At 50.3% G+C, this 8,723-nt stretch overlaps 1 long non-coding RNA gene across 1 annotated transcript; it reads left to right on the forward strand.

Annotated features, from left to right (window-relative positions):
- The first annotated feature begins 1,003 nt into the window (after positions 1–1,003).
- Positions 1,004–8,417, forward strand: LOC132330770 (uncharacterized). Its single transcript, XR_009487424.1, has 2 exons — positions 1,004–1,400; positions 8,190–8,417. It is a non-coding gene; the product is annotated as an uncharacterized LOC132330770 (long non-coding RNA).
- Positions 8,418–8,723: the final 306 nt, after the last annotated feature.

Here is an 8,723-nt window from a genome sequence, read left to right on the forward strand (position 1 = left end):
CTAACCCAGCTCTAACCCAGCTCTAACAGCTCTAACCCAGCTCTAACCCAGCTCTAACCCAGCTCTAACCCAGCTCTAACTCAGCTCTAACCCAGCTCTATCAGTTCTAACCTACCTCTAACCCAAGTCTAACAGCTCTAACTCAGCTCTATCAGTTCTAACCTACCTCTAACTCAGCTCTAACAGCTCCAGGGCTTCCTGACACTTGAGCAAGACCTCAAACTAGGCTTGGGCTACAAGGGTCCTTGCAGTCTGGGAGCTCAGGGAGCCAGGACCAGCGCAGGTGAACAGCACAGCAATCTTCTCAAAAACCCCATTTATTCCTTGGGATACATTGATGCAAAATGCTAGCACAAAGCCCATTTCCCCAAAAGGCACTTATAAATCAGATTCATGCCACGATGAACAAACACAGGAGATTGTAAAAATCACCCGAATGTGAGAAACTTATGAAAGTCCCAAAGAAATGAAAGGAAGATCTGACTGCAATAACAGTTCAGTCAGCTCTGCTAAGTGCACTGCCTGCAGCAAATAGGCACTTGCCAATATTTATGTTATTGCTCTCTCTCTTATTCATCTGGGTAAGCCTACCCATCACTCCAGACTGACACCAGCAGTAAAACCCCCAAATCTGAGTGAAACTGAGATTCACTGCAGCCAGCTCTATTTATTTCCTCTGGCTGTTAACAAATCACCTGCTCCACGCTTTGGTTCACTGTCTTTGTAGGCAGGTAACGTGGACTGACTGGTTTCCAATTCCCCTGGCCCCCCTTTTAAAAAATAAATACTCCTGTTCCTTTCCCAGCCCGCTGGGACACGTGAGAGCTCTCCAAGATAATCAGGAGCAGAAGTGATTGCTTCCCCGAGTTCCCCAGGTTTGCCTGGGTAAATGTCACAAGTCTTCCTGCCTTTGATTAGCATCTCATTTAATTTAAATATTTATTGATCCTTTATCTCCCTGTTTTGATGCGTGTTCCTGGCACCTTGGGGCAGAGATGTGAGTGCCCAGAGCAGAGCAGGTGGCCAAAGCCACGCAGAGCCACGTCAAGGAACAAGCTCCAGCAGCCTGGAAATTCTCTCTGTAAGGCAAGCAGGGGCTGGGACTTTTCTGCTGAGAGATAAGGAGGTCATCGACAGCCCCTCAGGTCACCTCTATTACATGTTTAATTTCCTGGATGTTGCAAATATTTTTTCTATTTTCACCAGCTCCTCAATTAAACATAAAAGAAGATCTTTTGGGCAGTGCTTTCCAAGCATTCAAACGGGGGCTGCAGCTTCATTCCAGCTATCCCATCCATGTGTGAGGCAGAAATCATGTCCAGCAGCCTTCCCAGAGGAAGCTTCCAGACCTTTTTGCTCTCACATTCCACACTAACTTAGGAGGTTACAGGTGTGCAGCTGTGAGTATCTTGGTTCTACTTCATTTCAACTTCATTTCTACTTCATTTCTACTTCATTTCTACTTCATTTCAAAGAAATGAATTTATTGGATTTTGGTATTTATGCAAGGACTATTAACAAGCAAGAGGATTTAATTTTCTAAGCAGGCTCTTGGCCTTGCCTGTGGGAGAGCAGGCTGGGAAGTGTCCAGCAGGAAGGGCAGCTGAGGGAGGGATTGCACTGAGGTTTTGCCTCCATGACTTTACCTTCTTTTGGTTCAAGAAATGCCATCAGATGAACCACAGATTCCAGGATGAGCAGGGACACTCCACGAGTGCTCAGCAGGGTGGTGTTACCAGCCCAGATGTCTCTTTGAATTCCTTCTGCTGTAGCCTGAAAGTGCTCTTGGCCCTTGGATCTAAAGGCAGAAATAGAAAAATGTGACTGAATCCTGATGGTTAATTGCACGCCTTGGGACAGTGGATTTTCTTACTTACTGTTCATTTCCATCTAAAGACATTTTAATTAATAGAATTTAAAAAAAAAGGCTTTTTATGTTCTACAGGCCTATAATTTCAGGTCTATGAAAATATCTGCTTGCATGTGAAACAAGAGCAGAAATAAGAAGAGATCTTGACCTTTTGGACTTTGCCAAAGCACCATGAGATGAAAATCATGGAATCACAGAGTGGTTTGGGCTGGAAGAGACCTTAATGACCACCTTGTTCCACCCCTCTGCATTATCCCAGGACTCAATGTGCAATTAGGACATAACACCATGTCCTTTTGCCTCATACTCACGGGTGTCTTAGTTATCAGGGATCACTAATGTGAGCTCTGCTTCAGTGAGGTCAGTGGTGTGGTCCTTGGGTGTGCAGATAATTTTTCTTAACCTTGACATTATCTATGAGACTGTAAAAGGCCACAACTCCAGGTCAGAGCAAAAAGCATTTCTCTTTCCTCTCTGAAAATTAAAAACATAAGAAAACTTATTTTTTCCTTCTGAGAGCGTGAGACCAGACACTGCCCCTCTCTGCTGCCCCTGTGTGATCCCACCCCACAGAGCTGACACAGGGCATGGCCAGGGGCTCGCAGGGGACCCTGCTGGGCTCTGCACAGGGCCAGCCCAGGTGGAGGGTGTCCCCTGCAGTCACACACTGCAGACACTTGAACCAGTTTTGTTTTAGCAGCATTCCTCCTTCCCTCCATTCTGAGGCTCTAACACAGAGCAGGACCTGGCTGTCCAGGGGTGCTCTGTCCTCGCTGATGCCCAGACCCATTTTTAATGGAATCCCAGGGAATCCTGGTGTGTTAGAGCCTGCAGCTCCCAGGCACACATTTCTGTGCTCAGCCAAGTCAAAATGTAGGATTACAATCCAAGCCAAATGTGCCCCCAGCCCCACAGCCCAGAATGCCAAGCTCGGAAAAGGCAACTTAAAACAATGGCAGCTCTCCACCTCGACAGACTCATTTTCTAATTCAGACCAACAAAAGGCTCTTTCCTGATTTGTTTAGATGCTGTAATTGCAGAAGTCACTGGCAAATCAAGCGTAAAAGTGCAAAGGTGTGGGGAAAAGTCTTTCTGTTGGAGAAACCCCATGATAAGTGATCTACTTGCAGTGCAGCCTGGGTTTTTTCAATAGAGTATTTACCATTAACTCTATCCCTAGTGGCCAATTACTGTCCTTTTTATGTCCTTTTATTGTGAGAGTCAGAGAACACTGTGCAAACAAACCCTTCTGATATTCCTCAGCAGTTATTCCTGTGATCACAGGCCTTTCTTTTCCTCTGTTTGCTGTGCCTGCAGAGCCCCGTGCAGCTCTGCAGAGCCCCACTGGTCCCTGGGGCAGCCCAGCCCCAGCTCCCGCTCCTGCTCCAGCCCCAGCACTCCCTCTGGCAGCTGCACGGCCACCCCAGCCTGCCCTGGAGCTACCAGGGGATCTTGTGGGGCACCCTGGTGTCTGCTCTGGCCAGCATCAGCCCCGTCCTGAATGCCTCCCACTGGATCAGCCCAGCCTGAGCTCAGCCCAGCATGTCCAGCCCAGCCCAGGGCAGCTGGGTGGGTGCATCCCCACCTCCACTCGAGAGAAGTTCCTGGATTTGGGCTACAAAAGTGTTTTTCACCAGTTTCTTTTCCCCCAGTTTGTTTGTTGAGCTGTCCCAGCCCCACAGCAGCGTGGCTGTTCCTGTAGAGCTGTCCCAGCCCCACAGCACTGTGGCTGTCCCTGCAGTTCTGTGGGGGCACAGAGCAGTCTCTGTCCCCCTGGATGTCCCCTGTGGGCTGTGGTGGCAGGGGAGGCCAGCAGCTCCTGGCTGTGACAGATGTGTTCAATAAAGCTCAGCTGCTGTGGTGACCTCTGCCCCTCGCTGTGGCTCACAGTGCAGTCAGGGCACATCACATCTGCATTTAGGGAGCCATCCCACAGGAACAGTCCCTGTTCCCCTCCTCCAGAGCCCCTCCTGCCCGGCACGGGGCAGAGCGGGTGTGCTGGGCAGGATGGTCCCTGTTACCTGAGGGATGGGTCATTGTTACCTGAGGGATGGTGAGTGTTACCTGAGGGATGGTCCCTGTTACCTGAGGGATGGTCATTGTTACCTGAGGGATGGTCACTGCTGTCAGGGGTGGTCATTGTTACCTGAGGGATGGTCACTGTTACCTGAGGGATGGTCAATGTTACCTGAGGGATGGTCCCTGTTACCTGAGGGATGGTCCCTGTTACCTGAGGGATGGTCACTGCTACCTGAGGGATGGTCACTGTTACCTGAGGGCTGGTCACTGTTACCTGAGGGATGGTCCCTGTTACCTGAGGGATGGTCCCTGTTACCTGAGGGATGGTCCCTGTTACCTGAGGGATGGTCCCTGTTACCTGAGGGATGGGTCATTGTTACCTGAGGGATGGTCCCTGTTACCTGAGGGATGGTCACTGCTATCAGGGATGGTCACTGTTACCTGAGGGATGGTCACTGCTATCAGAGGGATGGTCACTGCTACCTGAGGGATGGTCACTGTTACCTGAGGGATGGTCACTGCTATCAGGGATGGTCACTGCTGTCAGAGATGGTCACTGCTATCAGAGATGGTCACTGTTACCTGAGGGATGGTCACTGTTACCTGAGGGATGGTCACTGTTACCTGAGGGATGGTCCCTGTTACCTGAGGGATGGGTCATTGTTACCTGAGGGATGGTCACTGCTATCAGGGATGGTCACTGTTACCTGAGGGATGTCTCACTGCTACCAGAGGGATGTCTTACTGCTACCAGAGGGATGTCTCACTCTGTCAGGGGATGTCTCCTTCCAGCAGCTCAGCCCCAAAGGCTGCACTGGAAATGAGCCTCTCAGGGCTGCCCGAGAACAGCCCTCTGAAATTTGTGTTCTTCTGCAGTTAAACTGCAAAGCACACGGAGCAGCAGGGCACACCTTGCTCTCAGGGATGGGACTTCAATATTCACACCCAAGGGCTGCTTTGGCAGATCCACCCTGCCCTCATTCCAGTCTGCATTCACGTGTGTTATTTTTGGGTTCCCAATTTTGACCTTGGTGATGGTGGGTCGTGCAGAAATGCTTTGTAAAGACAATTGCATATACATGAAGACAAATAGAAGGTGCTGCAGCTGTTTGTCAGGCTGATCTGGCTTTTTATACACAGTGCCTGTCAGCTGTTACCCTTATTTTTTATTTTACCTGACTTGAATCTCACAGTTTTCCTTCTTGGGTCTTGCCATAAATCTGATGTGGGGTGGGATGGGGTGCCTTTAGACTTTTTTTCTTTTTCTTTTTCTTTTTCTTTTTCTTTTTCTTTTTCTTTTTCTTTTTCTTTTTCTTTTTCTTTTTCTTTTTCTTTTTCTTTTTCTTTTTCTTTTTCTTTTTCTTTTTCTTTTCCTTTTCCTTTTCCTTTTCCTTTTTCTTTTTTCCTTTTATTTTTTTTTAAATTTTAACTTGCTGTGTCTGTGCACGGTAAGAAGCAAAGCTTTTCTGAGTTGCTCCTTACCCCATGGCAGGAGTGGGCAGCATGGCTTGACCTCTCGCAGTGGAGAATCCAAGTGCAAATACCCAGCCAGAGGAGCCGTGTGTGGCCAGAAGAGGGAGGTGGGCCTGGGCCTGTGTGCCCCCCACCCCTCTGTGTGCCTGCTGGGATGGCTGTGGGTGGGAGATGCTCTCGGGAGGGCGGGGAGGGGACTCCTCAGCTGTGCTGCAGCCGCCCCTGGGGCTCCCCACCCTGGGCACCAGCCCAGCATCGCCAGCCTGGGGCAGAAACCAGCGAGGAGTTGCCAGGTCTGCTTCTCTGCTGACGGGTGGGAGGGAGCAGGGGTGCTGAGAGGCCCCCGGCTGCCCTTCCCAGCCTTTCCCCTCCCAGGAGAGGTGCCAGGGCTGGGGCTGGGCAGAGCATCCCTTCCAGGCAGCAATTCTGGTGCCAGCGGCCGGGCAGGCGCTGGGTGGGGAGCGCCGTGCTCGGGACTGTGGGGCAGCCTGGAAGGGCCAGGAGGGAGCAGGGGACGGGCTCAGGGCTCCACGGAGCACCCCGGGGCTCCCCCACAGCCCAGGGGGCTGCTGCCTCCATCCCCTGGGATCACAGCCTGCCGGTGCTGCTCTCTGAGCTCACCAAGGACCTTTTCTGTTTCACCTTTGCTGCTGCAACAGGCAGTTAGCCATGGGAGGTCACTTGGAGCCACTAGAACTAAAAGTAAAAGCCATCTGAAACAGCTAAATATTGACTCTGCTTCCTGCCATGGCATCAGGAAGTCTCCTCTCCCACCCAGAGCCCAGGACTGAAGTCAGACGTGGGTCCAGCATAGCTCTGGTAATTAAAAACAGCACTCCTGCTAGAGCTCTTGTAACTGAGAAGTACTTAAAAGGAGCTAGAAATCAGACTGAAGCTGTTCCATTGTTTTTTCTTCTCATGTTGGTGCTGAAAATCTGGCAAGTCATTAAAGGTAAGGAGATGTTGCAGCAAAGCCTGTGTCCATTGCTAGTCGAATCTATTGAAAAATAAAGTGCACATTAAAGAGTTTTGACTTTATCCTAGAAAAAAATATTTTTTTCTTTGGCAATGTGAAAAAATGTTCCTGTAGCCTTTAATCTTTTCCTGTTTTACCTAACCAGCCCTGCAGTAAGTGCTGGTGGCTGAACCACCTCGTACTGTGAAAGAGGAATATGCAAATCCCCCACTGATCAATACTTTTACTGGAACAAAAATCTCTAAAGCTTACAATCAATTTAAAACATAATCCAATCCTTTTAATTTGATAAAGAGCCCTTTTGCCCATCCTTCATGCAGGTACCTGTTCTGTGTTCCAGTAAGGATGCATCAGCCCTGGGGGGCTCCGGGCTGGGGAAGGCTTCCCAGCAGGGCCCCAGCTGCAGTGGGTGAGGTGCTGTCCACACACCACCCCAGTCTGGGGGCTGAAACACAGCCTCTCGAGGCACTGCAGTCTGTGCCTGCCTGCAGAGCTCTGCCCAGCTCTTCCCCTGTTTGGCTGCTCTTGGTTATCCTCCAGGAAAGGCCTCTGAGGGCTTTCCCCTCTCTGGGCATCGCTTGGGTGGTGTTTGCTTGGCTCAGGTAGAGAAAACTCTCCTCTCCTCTCCTCTCCTCTCCTCTCCTCTCCTCTCTCTCTCTCCTCTCCTCTCCTCTCCTCTCCTCTCCTCTCCTCTCCTCTCCTCTCCTCTCCTCTCCTCTCCTCTCCTCTCCTCTCCTCTCCTCTCCTCTCCTCTCCTCTCTCCTCTCCTCTCCTCTCCTCTCCTCTCCTCTCCTCTCCTCTCCTCTCCTCTCCTCTCCTCTCCTCTCCTCTCCTCTCCCTCTCCTCTCCTCTCCTCTCCTCTCCTCTCCTCTCCTCTCCTCTCCTCTCCTCTCCTCTCCTCTCCTCTCCTCTCCTCTCCTCTCCTCTCCTCTCCTCTCCTCTCCTCTCCTCTCCTCTCCTCTCCTCTCCTCTCCTCTCCTCTCCTCTCCTCTCCTCTCCTCTCCTCTCCTCTCCTCTCCTCTCCTCTCCTCTCCTCTCCTCTCCTCTCCTCTCCTCTCCTCTCCTCTCCTCTCCTCTCCTCTCCTCTCCTCTCCTCTCCTCTCCTCTCCTCTCCTCTCCTCTCCTCTCCTCTCCTCTCCTCTCCTCTCCTCTCCTCTCCTCTCCCCTCTTGATTTGACATCAAGCATCTCCCCAGTCAGTGTTGACTTTTTGTTTTCCCTTTGTTTTCTTGCAAGGACATAGAGTGGGTTCACTTGTTTATTTTGGTGTTTTCCTGGAGTCTGGAGCTGAGTTCCTGCAGGCTGTGGCTCTTCTGGCGACCTTTTGTGCCTGTGCAAGACTGCTGCCCAGGGATAGTGCCAGAGGGCAATTGAATCCCAGCCTGGGTCAGGTGTCTCAGCACATCACCTTCTGCTCCCTCTGACTGATGGCCAGAGAGAGGAGCAAGGAAAGCTTTCTGTGATTTTCCACTTCCATCATTCTGAGACTTCAAAGCTGATGAGGTCAAATGGCTTCTCTTACAAACCACTGGATTAAGAATTAAGCAAGTCAGAATTATTTACTTCAAATCTATGGAGATGTGAAAGAAATATCAGAATGATCTTCCCAAAGTTTGGCTTGTGAAATGAATCCTGCAGAAACACATTCTGCCAAAGAGGCAACAAAAACTGAGTTGAAAACTCTGCTGCCATGTTCCAGCACAGCCCCCAGGCCAAGGGTGGGCTGGGGGAGCATTCTGACGCAAACCCCAGAAACTCCAGGGTCAGATTCAGGTTGTTTTCTGATATCCACTTTTATTCAGTCGGAATAAACCTAGACAGAGGAATTTCAGGAAGCTCTTTGCTGCTGCAGGCTCTGGCAATGTGTGCCAGGGGAGCAGGAGAGCTGTGGAGGCTTCCCTGGGGACCCTGACCTGCCCCTGCCTGCTGTGCCCACCGAGGACACGAGGAACGCATTAGATGACAAGATTGGAGTGTTCTTATCTGTCCTGTAGTTCTTTCTCCCTCTGATAATGGCAACATATTTAAGAACCCAAAGAGACTTAACTAAAATTGCATCTTTTGTTGATAAGCACTTAAATAGCCTGCTTGGGTTTTTTTTGCTTTTTTTTTTTAACCAGGACCTATGTGGATGAATTATACTCGAGTTGCAATCAATAGTTCTGGGGAAAACAGATATTGGCTTTTGAAGCCAGGGCTCATTAGCTGGATTCAAGAAAGAGGTTGTATCCTTGTCATAAAGAACCTGCACAGAGAAGATGCAGGATCCCATCTCTCTGGCTCAGAAATTGCTTCCAGAATTTGGGAAGGGGTTTCCCCACATGCACACACCCCCTGTGCATGTGTGCCAAGCTGGACACACTAAAGCTGCAGCACACCCTTGCAC

This window comes from Haemorhous mexicanus, chromosome 9 (genome assembly GCF_027477595.1).
Source record: "Haemorhous mexicanus isolate bHaeMex1 chromosome 9, bHaeMex1.pri, whole genome shotgun sequence".
NCBI classification, from domain to species: Eukaryota; Metazoa; Chordata; class Aves; order Passeriformes; family Fringillidae; genus Haemorhous; species Haemorhous mexicanus.